The sequence below is a fragment of the Talpa occidentalis genome, unplaced genomic scaffold (assembly GCF_014898055.3).
Source record: "Talpa occidentalis isolate TD23 unplaced genomic scaffold, MPIMG_talOcc4v2.1 talOcc4.7, whole genome shotgun sequence".
Classification (NCBI taxonomy): domain Eukaryota; kingdom Metazoa; phylum Chordata; class Mammalia; order Eulipotyphla; family Talpidae; genus Talpa; species Talpa occidentalis.
Window position 1 is genome coordinate 100,151,323 of NW_023605083.1, and position 17,627 is coordinate 100,168,949.

At 55.9% G+C, this 17,627-nt stretch overlaps 1 protein-coding gene across 4 annotated transcripts in view; it reads right to left on the minus strand.

Annotated features, from left to right (window-relative positions):
• The window catches only part of RAI1 (retinoic acid induced 1), a 116,366-nt gene that overhangs the window by 65,646 nt on the left and 33,093 nt on the right, over positions 1 to 17,627 (minus strand). For all 4 annotated transcript variants that reach the window (XM_037491638.2, XM_054688942.1, XM_054688940.1 and 1 more), the window contains exon 2: positions 12,310 to 12,441. The gene's annotated coding sequence lies outside the window, so the exon portion shown is untranslated. The remainder of the gene's footprint in view (positions 1 to 12,309; positions 12,442 to 17,627) is intronic.

The window sequence follows — 17,627 nt, forward strand, 5'->3', positions numbered from 1 at the left end:
TATCACATCTCATCTCCAGAGATGTTCCATTTCAGCTCCAAAAATACCTCAAATCCAGAAGTGCCCTATTTTATTTCCAGATATATTCCAGTATCATCTTCAAAAGCACTCCAGTTCCAGAGGCACTACAGTTTATCTCTAGAAATTATCCATTTCCAGAAATGTTTCATCTCTGGCAATGTTTGAAATCCAAAAAGGTTTCATCTTTACTCCAGAAAACGCCTGTTCATATCTCCAGAAATGTTTCATTTCCAAATATTTCATCTCTAAAAATATCCTCTTTTCATCTTCAGAAATCTTTTTCACCTTGTCTCTAGAAAAGTCCTCATCCTCTCTCCAGAAATGCCATGTCTCATTTCTAGATACATTCCATTCCTGGAAATGTTCCAGCTCCTGTCTGGAAATGCCCATGGTGTCTCAGAAAGGCCTCCCTGTCTAGCCCAGACGCTGCAGACACTCAGAAACCAACTTCCTTCAGGATCTCCTAGAGAGAAATTGAGCGCGACCGGGGAGGGTGGGGGTGGCGGTGACCTTCTCCTCCTCCTCCTCCCTTGTCCTGTGGTCCCCTGGGACCTCTCAGCTACCTGCTGGGCCCACTCTGTTAAGGAGCAAGGATGTAGTTAAGAGCTGGACTGAAAAATACTGAAGTCCTAGATGGTGAGGGTTTGGGGTGACTGGAAGCCTCCCAGGTGAACTCTAGAGATAGGGAGGTGAGAGGGCCCTGGGATGAGGAGAACTGACCAGGAAGAAGTTGGTCAGGGCTTTGGCACAGCCCCACACTGACACCTCCTCATACTTTATAGTCAATACCTACATGGTATACAGAAATGCCCACCCCCACCACCCACTCTCAGAGCCACACACAGTACCCACTAACCATGTGGAAATCCATTCTCAACCTGGAAGCCCTGCCCACGCAGGTGCAGAGAACATATGCAGAGGCCCAGATGCAACCCAGTTCACAGCCACATACCACTCAGTCATGCACATACTACTTCACCCACATTCCTCAGGTCTCTCTGGGCCAGGTTCTGGGGACACCGAGGGGCAGCAACGCTCTGTCAGAGCCTCCAACCAGTCTGGACTGGTAAGACAGGGCAGCCTCGGTAACTGCCATGTGCCATCTGGGGAAGCCCAGAGCTCAGAGGGACCATAAAAGAGAAAAAGGTATGCATTTGGTACCTGTTCGAACACCTGGTGAGATGAGTGCGTGCTCTCTCTGTCCTGCAGCAGCCCCAGCTAGTTCTGGTCCACTTGTAAATGACAGAAAGTTCCTCTCTGGGTCAAACTGAAACCTTGTGATGCCACCTCTGTTCACACTGCTCTCCCGAGTCGAAAAGCCCATGATCTGCTGAGATCCCACATGGAGAGTCTCTCCTGCCTGTTCCTTGACAGGTGGGAGAAGGGGACAGCTGTCCTGAGGGAAGGAGGCCTGGAGGGAGGGTGGGCCAGAATCGGAACACAGACGCACATGTGCGTGTGTGTACACACTCACACACAGTCACAGGACGCATCCCCGTGCATGCCCAAGGACCTCACTCACAGGAGTGTGCTCTATCTCCACAGCCTGAACCCGCACACGAGGAAGGGAGGAACAGCCCCTGACGCCATGGCCATGGTCTGTCCCTTATGCCATGGCCAGCAGAAATTTAGAGCCTCTAGGTGGGTTGGGGGGCAAAGGGCCCTGAAGCCATGATCTTGATTCCCAGCAGCACTGGTTAGCTCTGGTCTCTCCCACGGGAGGATAATTACCATTTATTAAGCCTCCCAATTTAGAATCTGCCTCAATTAACTGGAACCTCCCAAGCCCCCTTTTCTGATCCTTTGGGGCCAAGGGCAGACATAAACAGAGCTTGGACATGTCCTTCAATTTGCCCTCAGTGTGGGCCCTTTTGTCTGCCACCTCCCAACTGGCAAGATTGCCTAGAACGGGGCTTTTGCATCTGCCCCACTCCTATCCAGCTCCAGCTCTTGATCCGCTGTCCCAGAGACTCTCTCTCTACTTAGATCTCCGTCTCGAAGAACTGAGATCCTCATTCAGAACCATGAGGAAACAAGTATCAAACAGTTAAACATGGATCTGAAGGAGCACATGGTCCCAGGGTCCAGGATGGGAGACAGCTGGGGATGATGAGAAGGGGCCCCATGTCTCCTGGCTCCCGGGAGCAGCCCCCGGCTTTCTGGTGAGGCTTCTGCATTGGTATTCTCTGTCCCTCACAGCCCAAATTACACCAGCTCTCCTGGGACCCTTTTATCGCACGTTGTCGCTTCAGCAAAAGGTTATGTACGAGAACATAGAAATCCCTCCCGCATATTAACTAAAAGAGCATTTTTTAAAAAATGCACAGGAGGGCCTCCCTGGTGGCGCAAGGGGTTAAGACGCAACCTATGAAGCAATCCGCAGCCACTGCAGCACAAGTTTGATCCCTGGCCAGGGAGATACCCACATGGCACAGCAGACCTCTCCTGACTCGCTGCTGCTCCCCTCAGCAGTGTATTTCAGTCAGTCTGCCTGTTCTGTTCCCCACTCTGGCTCACCCCCCACCCCACAACTCTGGCCTGTTACCACAGTTCTTGTATGCACAAATCAATCAATCAAAAAAATGCACAGGAAAAAGCAGCTCACCTAAGAGCCTATTTTAACATTATCTTAGATCGAATGAGCACTGATCTAGGAGTCAAAAACGGGGTCTCTGTCAGGGTCCTGCCCTTGCCAGGATCTGGGGCCTGTCCCCTCACCTCTCTGTACTCCACTTTTCTAATGTACTAAAAACAGAACAAAGGCCCCCAAAATGGTGCTCGCTCAGGAATGCTGTGTGGGGTGTTTGAATGATTGAAACGAAGGAGTCACGTTCTGACACCAGCAGAATCTGGCCGGTGCTAGTGTTCAGGCTTTGCCAGGCACTTTGTAATGGGTATGGGAACTCAGTGCTCCTCCCCGTCCACTCTTGGCCCTGTGCCTGTTATCTTTCCCCAGGAAGTCTCCTCCCCCCAACCTGGCGCTCTCCCTACCTCCTTCTATTTTTTTTTTTTTTTGCCTGGAGAATTTCTGGAAAACACCTTCAAGACACAGTTTGGAATCAGTCCCTCAGTTCTGACATTTTATAGGTGAGTTTCAAAGATGTAGTCCTCCCAAGATCTGAGCAAGAGTTTGGGTGCCAGGATGGGAACCCAGGTCTAAGCAAAGGGGTTGGGGGGAGTAGTGCACTTGGCCCTGAGGAACAGCAGTGAAACAGGAGGCCAGGGCCCTGTGGGAAGGGGGCAGCCCTGCTCAGCTCTGGCCCTGTCTGGTGGGCTTGTGGGTCAGTGCTCCCATCTGCTTGTTTCTTTAAGAGAAGCAGAAAAGTAAGATTTTATGTGAAATCTGATGTTATTTTAGAAACCTTGTGCTGGCCAGACAGCACCTACCTGAGAGTGTCACCAATGGATGACCTCAGGCCTGAGTTCTCAGTTGTCTGTTCAGAGAAGGGTGGGCTGTAAGTGGGGGTACAGGGCGGGTGAGGCTGGGCAAAGGCTGGCATCAGGGCCTTGGAAAGTGTGTTTACTGCACGCCAAAGAGCAGCAGTGGCCTCTTCGTGCTTCAGTGTGCTCTTCTGCCCCAAGGGGATGAAAACAGCGCCCGCTCCCTCCAGCACGTGAAGGGAGAAGCGTGTGAAGCCTCCTGACATGAGAAGGGGCTCAGACGGTATCCACAGGATCCATGAGGAATTCTCAAAGGCCAGTTCCCTCCACTGCCAGGGACTGTCCTCCTTGGTCAGTCCCACTGTTTGAGCTACAAGGAACCCTGATAATGCGAGCCCTTGACAAACGAGGAGATGCCCAGAGAGGGCAGCAGTCCTGGGTGGCTGACTCCTCACAGGCACCACAGCATGACCTGTGATGTACCCCCGCCAGCTCCCCCAGACAAAAACACCCCAAACATGGGCAATGTCACAAGGGGTACAGAAAGGCATGCCCTGCTTCAGGCCTGCCTTTGGGTTAAGCAGTGCACCCCGACCCCGAATTACCCGGCAAGGATGGCAATGCTGGAACAGGCCCTGGGTTCGTCTCTAGCCCAGCTTCGTACCAACCACAGGACCTTGAACCAAGAGTTGCCTGGCTTCTCCAAGTCTTGGTTTCCTCATCTGTAAAATGGCAACAGCAGGAACCTTTCCCGCCCAGGGAGGGGCTGAAGATGGGAAATAATATGTGCTCAGGGCCCAACTCTGCACAGCAGGATTCCCTCCCCAGCCCCAGGCTGCCCTCATCCCCAGTGGTGCTCCTCCTGCCTTCTCCAGAGCCCAGGGTGCTGTTCCTCCCTCTCTGTGACAGCTTTCTTTTAGGGAATTGCAATCTGCTGGGCTTTAATTACCAGTCCCAGAGGACTGCCACCTCCTTCCCCAGTCGAGACTTAATAATCCCTCCCAGGGCCTGAGAATTACCGCAGGGCTGGGCCAAGCTGCTCCTGGCTCAGGCAGGAGATTGGGAGTGAGGTCAGGCCCCCACCTCCTTCTGGAGCTGTACCCCAGGCCCATATACTCTCTCTGTGGGGAGGGAGGCTTCCAGGAAGTAACACAAGGAAGGGGAAGCTCTTGCCCAGTCCAGGTCAGTTGGAATCCAAGGATTTGGGAGTTCCCAGGGAGGCAACTGAGGCTGTGAAGGGAGAACTGGCAGGCAGCCCAACCAGAACCTTTTCTGATCTTCACCGGCCCTGTGCATTCCCAGCTCTGAGCCTTTACTCTCCCAGAGCACCTTTCTCTACTACCGTCAGGATAAAGCCCTTCACAGCAGTTAAAGCCCCAGACTCCTTCCTGCTTCTTCTGCCTGCCTCATTCCCACCATCTGGTAGCTTCTGGAGTTCTCTTGGCCCTTTCACACCCTTCCTCCTGCTGTCAAATGCTTCCCCCCTGCCCTGTCCCCTCCTCTGGGAGGCCCATCTGACTCCTGGTGTCTCTTCTGGGTCAGACCTACAGGCTGTCAGCAAATATCCACTGGGTGAAGGACTGAAGGAAATAAATCCTGTAAGCCAGATGCCTGTCAGATGCCCGCCGACACCTTCCCTGCTGCGCCCTGGCAACCGTGCAGCTGTGGGAACTGGTGGTGCCTGCAGGAGGGTTGGCTCGGTCCATGATAAGCCACACGGACAGAGCCAGGTTGGCCAGTTCCTGGGGGGCCCTGGCACCCTGCTCCCACACCCTCAGCTCCAAAATGGCTAACAAGGGCCAGGGTAGGTGTGGGATGTGCCCAAGGCTGGCACTATGCACAGTTTTCAGGGACTCGCAGACTCAGGTTCAAGGCCCAACACAGGGGACCACGATAGCGACTCCTGGGAAACAGCTACTAAGTTGGGAGCACAAACTGGCGGCTCGGGGTCTGAATCTGGCCACAGGTGAGCTGCTGGGATAGGTGACAAAACACACAAACCAGGAGCTGTCATATGAACATCTGGCCCCTGAGAAGGTGGGTGATGGGCATCCCGTGCTGCATCCCCACATGCTGCCCTAACAGAGCTGAGCTGCTGCACCCCACAAGGGCACACCCTCATTAGCATTGCCTCCTGGCCCAGTGGGGCCTAGAGGTTAGTGGCCCCTGCATTATGCAAACATGAGTTCATCTTCTGATCATTCCTCTAAGGTAACACGTTTGCATTTTAAGCGGGGTCTTCTGTGCTTTGACAAAAGAAGGCATTTGAAACCCTGAGTAAGGCAAGAGGGGATATTTTGCAAGAAGGCAGATACCATACTGGTCTAGGTGCTCATGGGAGAAGGCACATGGCAAGGAGGACCTGGGGCAGGCAGGTATGTCTGCCTGCTTCAGGGCAGAGGGCTTTTCATGGGATAAGCCAGCATCTGCCTGCCCCTTTTCCAGTGCTGCCCCTGAGAATGCGTGCCTGCTGACCTCTCCAGTGCCCTCTGCCTCTCTAATTCCTCATGACACCAGAAATCTCCCCTTGGCCAGTTACCCCTAGCACCTGAGACCCAGTCCAGCAGGGACATCCCTTTTCCCCTCTGCCTTGGATAAAGTCGTTTTGGTGGGTCCAATGAGCTGCTTAGCTCCCGGGAGGCTCCTACTGAGATGACAGTCACCTCAAGCCCCAACTGTCTCCTGAAGAGCGTGGGAAGAGTAATAGCTTGTCTCCGTCCTCGGAAATCAGAAAACCAGGGCCCCACTACAGTCACACACAGGTGCCCTGAGAGAACAAGTGTACAAATAAACACTCAAGGAGCTGTCAGGCACTTCAACCAACTCGACCTGCTTTTCCTTACTTTCCCAACGGTCCTATGGGAAAAAGGCTACTATCTCCATTGTACAAAGGGGAAACTGAGATTCAAAGGAGCACAAAAAGCCCTGGCCCATTGCCTAGTGCCCTCACGTGATTCTGGGTGAGGTTGACAAAAGCCAGTCTCCTCTCAGAGAAGCCTGGCTGGGCACACAGGCTGTTGTGAGGGTGCGGGGTGAGAAGAGGAGGCAGGCACTCCTCCTGCTGGCCAGTCAGGCCCTACGAATGCAGAGGTGAACCAATTCATCCAAGAGCCTACCACTTATAAACCACAACAGCACTTGATGCTGGGGTGTAGACTGAGGGCCACCTGGCTTATTATTATTATGACTATCCTTACAAGACTGACTGGTGGTGAGATAATCAGGCTCAAGGGAGAGACTTTTTCCAGAAAGGTCTCAGTGGCCTGCACCCAGGACTGTGGGTCTGTGGTGGCCCAGGCCCAGCAGGGCACCTACGGTTGATCTGCTACAGGATCATCAGCCCACTTGGGAGACAGCAGAGAAGGGGCAAAGGTCCTGCCCAGGGTGCCGAAGGTGAGGCATCACACCAGCGCCACCCCAGGCCGGCTTAGTCATTGGCTCCCTAAATGGAGAGGGCTCCCCCCATCAGGGGAGGGTTCCCCACAACAGGCAGAGGGCTCTCCTCTGCCCTGGGCACCTGGATATCAGAGGGGAATGATCTCAGGGGTGTCATGGAGGATGTCAACCTGTCCTTGGGTGCTCCAGCTTCCCCGGGGTCCTGAGGAAGGACCCCTTTATCATGGGAGTCTGAGCGCAGGTGGCAGTCAAGAAGGGGATCGAGGCCTTTGGGTCAGAGGACTGGGTCCAGTCTGGGGTTCCTGACTTTGGCTCCATGACCTCAAGCATGTCACTTCTCTGTAAAACAGGAACCATAAACGCTGACTAGCAGGATCTTACAAACAGGCCCAGTGCCCAGCACGTGAGTGGGAATCCACGCGGCCTGGTGGCTGTCACCCAGCTCTTAAAACCTCAGAGAGCAACACTTGGGGGCCAGGTCTTCAAAATTCAAAGGAGAAGCTTAAATCTGCCTCAAACACATATCCCCACAACTCTGCCATTTGTCACGACCCCCCGGCTCCCGCCCCCGCCAAGATCCCCTTTCCTCTGTGGTTGGGGCTGGAGCTGGCGGTGCTCTGCAGTTGGACCCTGCCCCATTCTGCATCTTCTGGTCTCAACCTATCCTCTCCCTGGCTGGGGATGTGAGCAGAAATGGCTCAATCAGGATATAATCGTTTTTAATTAACGTGCGGATCATTTCACAGGCTGATCTCCTTGGAGACCAGAGGGAAGACGGTCTTTTAAGATTTTCTTTTGCCTTCCCCCACCCACCCCTCCCAGTCGAAGGCCGCCCCCCCCTTCATCCACCCAGCCGCAACCTTGAAAGCAGCACAAAAGCCTGATGCCTGGATCCCTCTTGGGGCCATTAGGAGAAAAGTGTGTGCTCACACACAGACAAACATGCACGTGCCCAAGCTCGGGGGCACGTTCTCCCTCTGGAAATGCACAAATGGGATCGGAGCCTCACAGACACATGCACACACCCACAGACACGGCACACACAGGGACACACAGACTTGCACGTACACACACACACGGGCATGCATGCACACACACGTGCCTAGGCTGGAAGGCACAGACTCCTTAAGAAATACACAGGATCCCAGGCACACAGATGTGGGCACACACATACACCACACTTGAACACACACACACACACGCCAGCCCAGCAAGCATGCTGACCCCCAAGAATACACAACAGGATCAGACACAGACACATGCATACACGGATACGCACTCGCCTGCGGGGACAAGCCCGAGCAGGGATGCACCATAGAAATGCCCCACTGCCCACTCTCGTGCCCCAATGCCCACACTCTTAAATGTAATGGGTTGGCATGCTGGTGGGGGGTGGGGACAGAAAGAAGGTCCCCATTCTTGATGGGAAATCGTCACAATCACCCAGCCCCCTACAAGCACCCCCTACCTGGCCCCAGGCCCATGCCCTGCCACCTTCCCCTTGGGGAGCCTGTGAACAGAGAAGCCACCGCTGAGGCCTTGCCTCCTTGCCACGTACCTGTTCTGGTCCTTCTGTTCCACTCAATCCTGACAGAGCGCACTAAGATGTCCAGCCTTTCCTGACCAACCACAACACCCCCCACTTAAGTGAAGTCCCCCAGTCTCTCCTCTGGGCACCCAGGGGGGCAGGGATCTCTCTTTCTTGCTTCATTTTAAATAGATCCTTTCCTTTCCCCATCTTCCTTCCTGAACTGCCCCCCCCCTTTTCAATCCATTTCTCCCTCTCTCTTAGTCTTTTCTCTCTCCCTCCTCTTCCTCCCTAGGGCACATCCTGCGGGCACTAAGACTAGCTGAAGATGTAGCTGGTCCTTCCTGATGCGCCCTGGCAGATGTCTGTACCAAAACCTGGGCCCAGCTCCCCAACCCAACAGACCCAGGTCTCTGGGGGAATAAAGGAGACCAGGAGATAGGGGCATAACCACCAGCGTCCTCTGACATCTGCGAAGCAGATGTCCCACTTGTTTGGGGTCCTCAGCTTTTCCTTCTGTAAAATGGCATGACAAAGAGGGAGAGCATGACGAGGGGCAATCACAGCTGGATAACTTGGGTGGGCCTAGATCCCGTGGTCATGGCCAGTGTGCAGGCCAGCGTACGTGACGGAGGGGAGCTCAGGAGTCTGTTACTCTGGCTGCAACTCCAGGGGAAAGCTAAGTGCCTCTCCACTCTTGGGGTCTCAGTGGTCCTCCACCCCCATCTGTGGAATGGGCAGTCAGCCTAAAAGACCCCTAGGAATGCTTTTTTGGATGTGAACCCCAAATCAGCAGCTGGTTCTAGGTTACTGACTGCTGTGTGACCTTGGGGCTCACTTCCCTCTCTGGACTCCCATCCCTTCCCCCTCAAAGGAGGAGGGGGCGGTCAACCAGGTGATTCATGGCCTAGGATCTTTTCGGGTCTCATAGAAGGTTCTAGATTGTGGGGAAGGAAGGAAAATAGTGTCCCACTTATCTGGGAAAACGAGAAGCCCATTTTTCTCACTGCAGGCATATCAGAGCCTTCGGCATCAGCAGGATCATTTTGAGGAAATCATCTTAAACATAAAAAAAAAAAAAACCAACTCTCTACACAAAATAAATCCACTACCTCATTCATCAGCATCCAGAATGTTGAACAAAAGGGGAATATTAAGTAAATGATGGTACATCCACTCAACTGGAAAAGCCTGAAGACATTAACCATGGTATTCTATGAAGAGTTGGTTACAAAACAGGAAAAGGCTCCTATTAGCACCAACGAAGAAAGCAGGATATATATCTGAATATAGAGAATGACGACAAAGTCTTTAAAAAAACAAACCAACCACCACGACTGAAAAAACTGCGAAGGACTACATTAAAATATTAACAATGTCATAGCCCACTAAGATTGCCAGTAAGCTTTTTATTGTTCTCTATTTTTCATATTTCCTTTGAACTGCATTTTTAAATGTATGTATTGAAAGGTTGTGGGAAAAAAAAAAAAAAACACCTAAATGCCTCCAATTGAGAAACTTTCCCTTTTCATTCACTCATTCCGGATTCATTCACTCCGGTATTTGTCCAACCCAAGCTGAGTGTCCATGGGTGCCAGGCCCCAGGGGCTCTGAGATCTGCAGGGAAGGGTTCTCACCTGCAGAAAATGGAAGCTGGGGCGGGGGAAGGGATGACAACCCAGCAAATAACTACACCTAGGGGTTTGTGCCATAATGGGGCCCTTGGAGTGAGCAGAAATCAATCCTGCCTCTTCTGTCTTCCTCCCAGGCCTGGCTCCAGCTGCTGGGTCTCAAAGTTTAGCTAAAGGCTAGCAGCCCCTAGATAGCTTGGCCTCTGGCTGTGGGTGTGAAGGTGGGGTGGGGGGAGAGCAGAGATAAAGCGTGGAAGGGGTTTCCCCCTTCCCAGTCCACCCCTGTCCCTGTCTATAACCCCTTTTCTCTTGGGGCCACAAGACTGCTACCTGGTGGCCACGCTCTCTTATCTCTGACACCCCCCTGCCCTGAGCCCCCAGGACAAGACACCACCCAACAAGCCCTATCCCACTGCTGATGCAGTGAGGGGAGCTCGGGGTAGGAAATCTGCTAGCTCCTGTCAGCTAGTGTCATGCTATTAGCACGTCAAAGGGTCCGACAGTGTGTCCCTGCTGTGTGGGGGCTGACAGATTTCTGGGGAGGGTTAACTCTTTCTATTCCTGGACCAAGTCAAAGAACAGCCTGAAAATAATTCCTACCCCCTCCCCCAAGTTGCCTCCTCTCTCTCCCAGAAAGCCCCTCTTTAAAAAGACTGATTCCTTCACCTGCGTGGGTGAGGGGTCTCTGGGCTGGCTCCCCACCCTAGTAAGAGAACCGGGAGGGGCTCTGCGCAGCCCCCTCCAGCACTGCTGACCTGGGCATCCAATTAAGGTACCTCTCGGTGGACTCCCCTTAGCTTCCACTCTGGTCCCAACTTGCCCTTCACCCCTCCCACACCTCCCCCTTCTCCCATTCGCCAAAGGAGTAGAAGGATCTGGGGGCTTTGAATGCCCAGGAGCCTTTGACCCCACCGACCCCCTTGGAGTAGAGTGCCCATCAGGACGTCGGTCCCCCCCAAATTCTCTAGGCTAACACAACCTTACCATGGCCCGAGTGGGAAAAGGAGAAGTTTCCACCACTCTCCTCCCCCTAGTCTCTAAAGGAGGGGTGAGGAGTCCGGATCTCCGGGTCACCGGAGCAGCGTTTGCTGTGGCTCGCAGGAGACAAACACTCCGTGTCACACACACACACGCGCACACGCACCCCCCCCTCGGGATCACCTCTGAAGCCCGCATTGTACGGGAGGGGAGGAGGCCGAGTTGGAGGGAGGAGGCTGGGGTTCGGGGGGCCTCGACGTGCCTGAAGTCACCAGCCAATCACCAAGCCCAACAGGAGCTCGAATCCAAGACCCCCGGCCGCGAACCCAAGCCCGGGTCCCCAGCGCGCACCCCCCCCCCCCGCCCCCGCCCCCTCCCCCCTCCCTCCCTCCCCTCACGGCGCCACACGACGTCAGCGTCTCTAACCCAAACAAGCCCCTCCCCCAGCAGTCCCCTCCCCCTCCCCCGGGTCCGCAGCCCCCGGGGAATCGCGCGGTGACCCCCCCACACTCACACACACAGCGACCGCAGAGGCGCGAGATTTCATTGTCAGCCCGGCCGCTCGGGCGCGCGTGAGCCGGGGCGCGGGGCCGGGGGGCGCGGGCCGGGCCCGCCGGGAGTGGGGAGGGGTCTGCAGGGGAAGTGTCTGCAGCGGCTCCTCCGGCCTGTCCGGAGCCGGAAGCCGCCGGAGGGAGGAAGGCGGGGGTGGGGAGAGCGCGACCTTAAGCGCTCGGGGGCGGCGAGGAGGGGCCGCGGCGGCCGGAGGAAGCGCCTGGAGGCGTCGGGGGCGCCGAGTCCCCCGGGAGGCTGCGCGCTCGGGAAGTTTCCCACCAGTTGCCCGGGGCAGGACGGGGCGCGCAGGCGACCCTCCCGGGTCTGGCCAGCGCCAGGGCGTAGATTGCGAACTCGAGCAAACTCCTTCCTTCGCCGGCATCCCTCACCTCCAGGTCCGCGGCCGTCACCCCGCCATCTCGGCCCCCTAGCCCGTCGCCCGCGCCACCGTCGCCAAGACCTCTCACCAGTGTATTGTGGAGAAGGGGGGGACTCCCCAGCACTACCAAACTACTGCCGAGAGAGAGAGCGAGCGAGAGGGGGAGAGAGAGAGAGGGAGAGAGAAGAAAAGAAATTCCTCCTCCTGAGACCTATTCTCTTAACCAGCGTGGAAAACCCCAAAACAGGCAAATGTGCAACTCCAGCCAAGATCGCGGCGCGGCGGGAGGGGTGCCCGCAGCGGGAGGCGACCCCCGCCAGCAGCCCAGGGTTCGAAGCCGGTCTGAACGCGGCGGCGGCTGGTCGGGGGCTCCCAGCGCCCTCGCGCCCCGTTACGGGCCCCCCCCCCCCGCCCATCACACAAAGCTCAGCCGCCAACAATACCTGCGGGATCCTCCTGGGTCTCCCGGGCGCCGGTGCTGCGCGTCTCGGCGTCTCCCCTTCCCCACGCCGTCTCTCTCCTCCTCTCCCGTGCTCCTCTCTCGCCTCTTCCAGAACGCCGCGGAAGATGAGATCCTTGGGAGAAAAAAATGTGAGCGCTCGCACGATTCCTTTCTCTCCGCCCGCCGCTCGCGGCAGCCCCAGGCTCGCTCCTTTCTCCCTCGCGCTCCCGCGCGCGCCGCGCCTCTCGCGCCCCGCGTTTCCTTCTCAGCAGCCCCTGCGAGCGCCCTCAGTAGCCATTATTCACGGGCCGCCGGGGGACAGGAGGTAATTAGAGACCGCCCCGTGGCCGCATCCACTCGGCGAGCGAGAAGCGGGCGCGGGGCGCGCGCGGGGAGGGGCGCGCGGCGAGGGGGCTTGGCTGCGCGCAGTCCGCGCCCCAGACGCGGGGGAGGGGGAGGAGGGAGCGGGGAGGGAGGAGGCGGGGGGGCGCGGAGAAGTGGTGAGCTCGGGAAAGAATCGGGAGGAGGGGGCGCCGGGGAGACGCTCCCGCGGCTCTCACCGCGGGGGCCGGGGTCACCGGCTCGGAGGCTCCGAGGCGCTCGGGGACTGGGAGTGGGGGCGGGGTGTCTCCGTGCGCGCGCGCGCGTGCATGTGTGTCAGGGACAGAAGGGGAGGGAGGCATCGCTTTAATATTTTTCCAGTGACTTACGAGCCCGTGGGTGAGCTCTTGGCTGTGCGTTTAGGGCCATGTGTGTATCAATGTGGCTGTATATTTCTGGTCTGTCCTACGTGTGAATGTCACGGGGTCTCGGGGTCCGGCCACCAGCTAGTGAATGTGTTTCTGGATCTCGAGGGGGCCGAGGGATGCGGTGCCTGCGTGGGGTTGTGTTTGTGTGCGATTGTTTATGGGGGGCGTTGTGGGATGGCGTGGGTGGGACTGCGTCTGTGTGGGGCTGTGTGTCAGTGTGAGGTTGTGTGTGTGTGTGGGATTGTGTCTGCGTGGACCCGAATGTGTGTGGGGGGGTTGGTGTAACCGTGTGGGCTTGTTTGCGAGTGGGATTGCGGCGGTCGGGCTGTGGGTCTGCGCGTGTAGAAGGCAGTGCGCCTGTGCAGGGCTGTGGGTCGGCGAGCTGTGCTGTGTCTGCAGGCGGTCTTGTGTGTGCCTGCGTGGGGCTGTGTTCTGCTCGCTGGCAGGCGGGGCTGGGGGCGGGAGGGGAGGGTGTGAGATTTGAGAGGCATCAGGGATCGCACCGCCGCAGAAGAGCCGCTTAAGGCGCGAACAGGCAGCGCTGAGGTCGCGGCGCAGCGTGACGAGTAGTGACCGTGGCGGGGTGGGGGGCGAAGGAGAGGAGGTGGAGACGAGGGGGCCTTCATCCCGCAGCCCGCCCCCTCCGCGCCAGAGACGCAGTTTGGAGCCCCCGGCACTTGCTGGACCCATGGTCCTAAAGGCACTGGGTTTGGAGGACCCTTGGGGGCGGGGGGCGAGGGGGGGGCCGCCTGTGTGCTGGGGCAGAGGGGACGGAGACTCAGACATCTGGGAGCAGCCCAGAGCTTGCGGTGTGAGCCTCCTGAAGAGACGGGTCGCAGCCCGGTCACAGCGGACGACTAGGCCGAGACAAAGAGCATGGCTGGGGGAGAGGGGGTGCCTCCAGGCGGGACCGCACCTCTAGCCCCCCCATGAACCCCCCCACACACCGGAGGCAGCGGCGGGGGCCAGCCCTGCCGTTCAGAAAAGATTGGCACGTGGAGCCCTGCCGCGGTGGCTCTGACCCGCCTCACCCCAGTCCCAGAGCAGCCACTGGGAGCAGTGCCAGAGCCCCAAGGGCACAAAATTTGCGCCCCAGGTGGGGTCGCGGTGGGAGGTTTCTGAGCACGGCAGGCGCCCCAAACCACCACCACCCCCCACCCCGTGATTGAGCGCTTTGCTGGCCCACCCCTTGCCAGGCTGCTCACCACCCACGCAGCCATTCATCCATCCCTCCTCTCCATCCACTCACCCTTCTATCCACACACGTGTCGGAACCTTCCATCCATCCACGCAATAATAATGCCAGGGATCACACAGCCGTGTCAGACATGGCTCTCTCCACTTTCTCCTGCCTGCCAGTCTGTCTCGATTTTCTGGGACCCCCACCACAGCCTCTCCCCTCACAGTTCTGGCCAAAGAGGAGGCACTCACCCCACTACCTCTGCCTCGCTTGAGTTTTGTTATTGAATGACTGTCCAGATAGCCTCTCACCATCCACAAACATCCTCCCCCCCCCCCCCCCCGCAACACACACACATCCCTAGTGATGTCTCCTTACCTCCTACACACCACCCTCCTCATGGCAATTACAGCAAGGTGGGCATGGGGAGCCTTCTCCCTGCCTGGCCTGTCTGATGGTGGCAGAAATACTTCTCCCCCTACTGCTTGAGTGCCTCCTAAGCCCAGCCCTCCCTCTGGACTGGGATGGGGGTGAAGGACAGAAGGTGTCTCAAAAGAACTGCTGCGCCTCTAGGTCCTTGGCTGATGGCTGTGCAGAGCTTAATAGCAGAGGCCACTAGTTCCCCAGAGACCTGAATCATCATTCCCAAACCTACCATGGGTACTGGTACCCTGTCAACTGGGAAACAATAACAACAAAACAGATTCCTGGGCTATAGCCCAGATCTAATCAATTCATGTGTTCATAGCCTTTGCACATATTATTCCCTCTGCTTAGGAATCAACGTCTTACAGGCAGGTTTGGGAAACCACTGGTCTTGAACATCTTACCGCCTCTCCAGACTCCTTAGTGTAGCTGCCCAGGGGCTGGCTTTTACAGCTGCCCAAAGAGTAAGCCTGTCTCCGAGAAATGAACCCTAAACTTGTGGGCTGACCCTGGCTCACCTAGTAAGGATACAGTAAGAATAAAGAGGCGTACTACAGGCACCCCTTCCCAACCAGCATGCCCTGAGCAGCCCAACTCCCACTGGGGCACCCCATCTTGAAACTATAGGCTGTTTAGTCTCTGTCTTCAATTATCTGGTCTGGAACCAGGGTCACTCAGTCCTGAGGTGCTGGGTGAACCAGAAAAAGCCCACTGTGTACAGCAGTGTCCACCAAATCCCTGCTGGGGACCACCAATTCAGCTCCCCATAACCCCAGCCACATTGTCACCTGAACTTTATCCTCAGCCTGTCCCCATCACAGCCTGACTCAGCCACCTCCATGTAACGGCCTGAAAGGCCAAGACTAGCAGCAGGAGTGTAAGGATGGTAGTGTGTGCCTCCTTCCTCTGGGGCAAGGACAGGCTCCCCTCCCTGGTTTCAGAGTGATCAGAAGAAAAAAGTTCTCCCGGTAGCTGACAAAAATCCTATAGAAGCAGACCCCCCCATAACTGCTCTGACCTCACCCAGCCCCCCAATGCTCATTCAATGTCCATTGAAGTCACCAGGCACACTCTCACCTCTGGTCCTTTGCACTTACTCTTTCTTCCCCCACCATCTAATTTACATATTTATGCATTTTGTAGGCATTTCATCTGTTTGCTCATTGGTATATCCTATACCTGGGATGGTACCTGACACAAATTCAGTATTTGTTGAATGAAGGGAGGGAGGGAGGGAAAATAGAGGCTAACCCAAGTTCTCCAGCCCAGCCTAGGGTCAGGTTCTCTTCTTAGAACTAACAGTGCCTTTTGAAAACAGTGTGGGGGAGGTGAGGATGGATAACTTCAGGACAAGATCAGGTCACATATCTCATCTGAGGTCACTCAGTGAGTAGCCTTCAGGGATCCTGGATTCCAGGCCCATGTCCTATGGCTTTGGAGGAATGAGACGGTGGTAGAGTGGCTTGTCCCATAGAATAGAGCCCTTCATCTGACCCAGGGGCCATTCTGCTGTTTCTGGGAGCAGTGTGGCAGAGGGGTCCAGAGTCACATCTGCCAGAGGAGGATGGAACCCCCATAGCTGGCCCGGGTCCTTCCACAAGCTCTGACCCAAAGGGGCATCAGGATAATTCCCCAAGGGAAGGATCTTCCTATCTCTGAGAGAAGAAATCCAGGCTCAGAGCCATCAAAGGACTTGTCAAGAATACATAGCAAGACAATCTGCTGCCCACCTGACTAAGTTTCAGGAGAGGTCTTGCTCACCTCTGCCTGGCACAGTGCCAAGCTCAAAGTGCCCAATTTGTATTTAGAAAATGAATGCACGAAGTCACAGCATCAATATTCTGATGTAGGCTTGCCTGGCCACCAAATCCTTCCATATTCCATCATACCCCACTGGCCTGATCACAGGGTCATGAGGTAGCACACAGCAGGTGCCCCATAATGCTAAGGGGATGACCGGCAGAGGAAGCTGCCTAGTTGGCAGGCTCCCTGCTCTGGTCAGGGGTCTTGACTCCACCACCTACCATGACTCAGTGGGAAGAAGGACTCCCCGCCTCCTTTGGCTGGTAGGAGAGTTCAGTGGGCCAGGAGGTATTCAAAGGTCTGAACGGGCTGGATGCTTCCTGGTGAGGTGTGGTATGTTCAGGGGACCCTGGTCTGGACAGGTTGGCCTTTTGGTCTGCCTGCCACTATCTGAATAGCTGCTTTCCTCAAAGTGCATCCAGTGCCATTCCAGGGTTAAATAATCAACAGGATCTAGGGAGGGAGACTGGAGAGGAAGAGAGGGTAGAGGACTGGGAGGCCAGGCAGGATTAGGGGAGAGCAGGCAAAGGGTCAATAGGCTGCCAGATGTTGGGCTCACTAACTGGTCACCAGGGACAGAGGTTAGCCAGGGGCCACCCAGGCAGAAACAGAGGCAGAGATGAGGGCTCTGGGCTCTACCCACCAGGCCAGGCAGATACCACTGACTCAGAATCAAATTCAAGCCCATCTCGGGTCTAGTAACTGCCAGGCCCTTTTGCCCTTGGGGTGCCATCAGGCAGCAACTTCAAATCTCTGCCTGTTCCTCAGATCTGCCATCCTCTCCATTTCAGAGACAGGCTCCCTGAAGTCCAGACAAGTGACTTGCCCAAGGTCACACAACTTGAACGTAGCAGTAAGTATTCACCTGTTTTCTTGGCACCTACTGTGTTCCAGGCACTGTTCTACGTGTTGAGGATTCAGAGCAGGAATAAGACAAAGCACAAAGCTTCTGTTCTTTCTAGTTGTGAGACAGACAACAAACATAATGTATGCTTAAATTATGTAATGTGTTGCATTTAGGTGGGACTTGCCCTGTGAAAAAATAAATAAAGGCAGGGAAGGGGGCTAGCCGCATCTGGGGGAAGGCTGTGTGTTCACACTGGGTGGTCAAGGAGCTCATACTTGAAAACATTTGAGCATAGACTTTTAAAGAATAAGGTC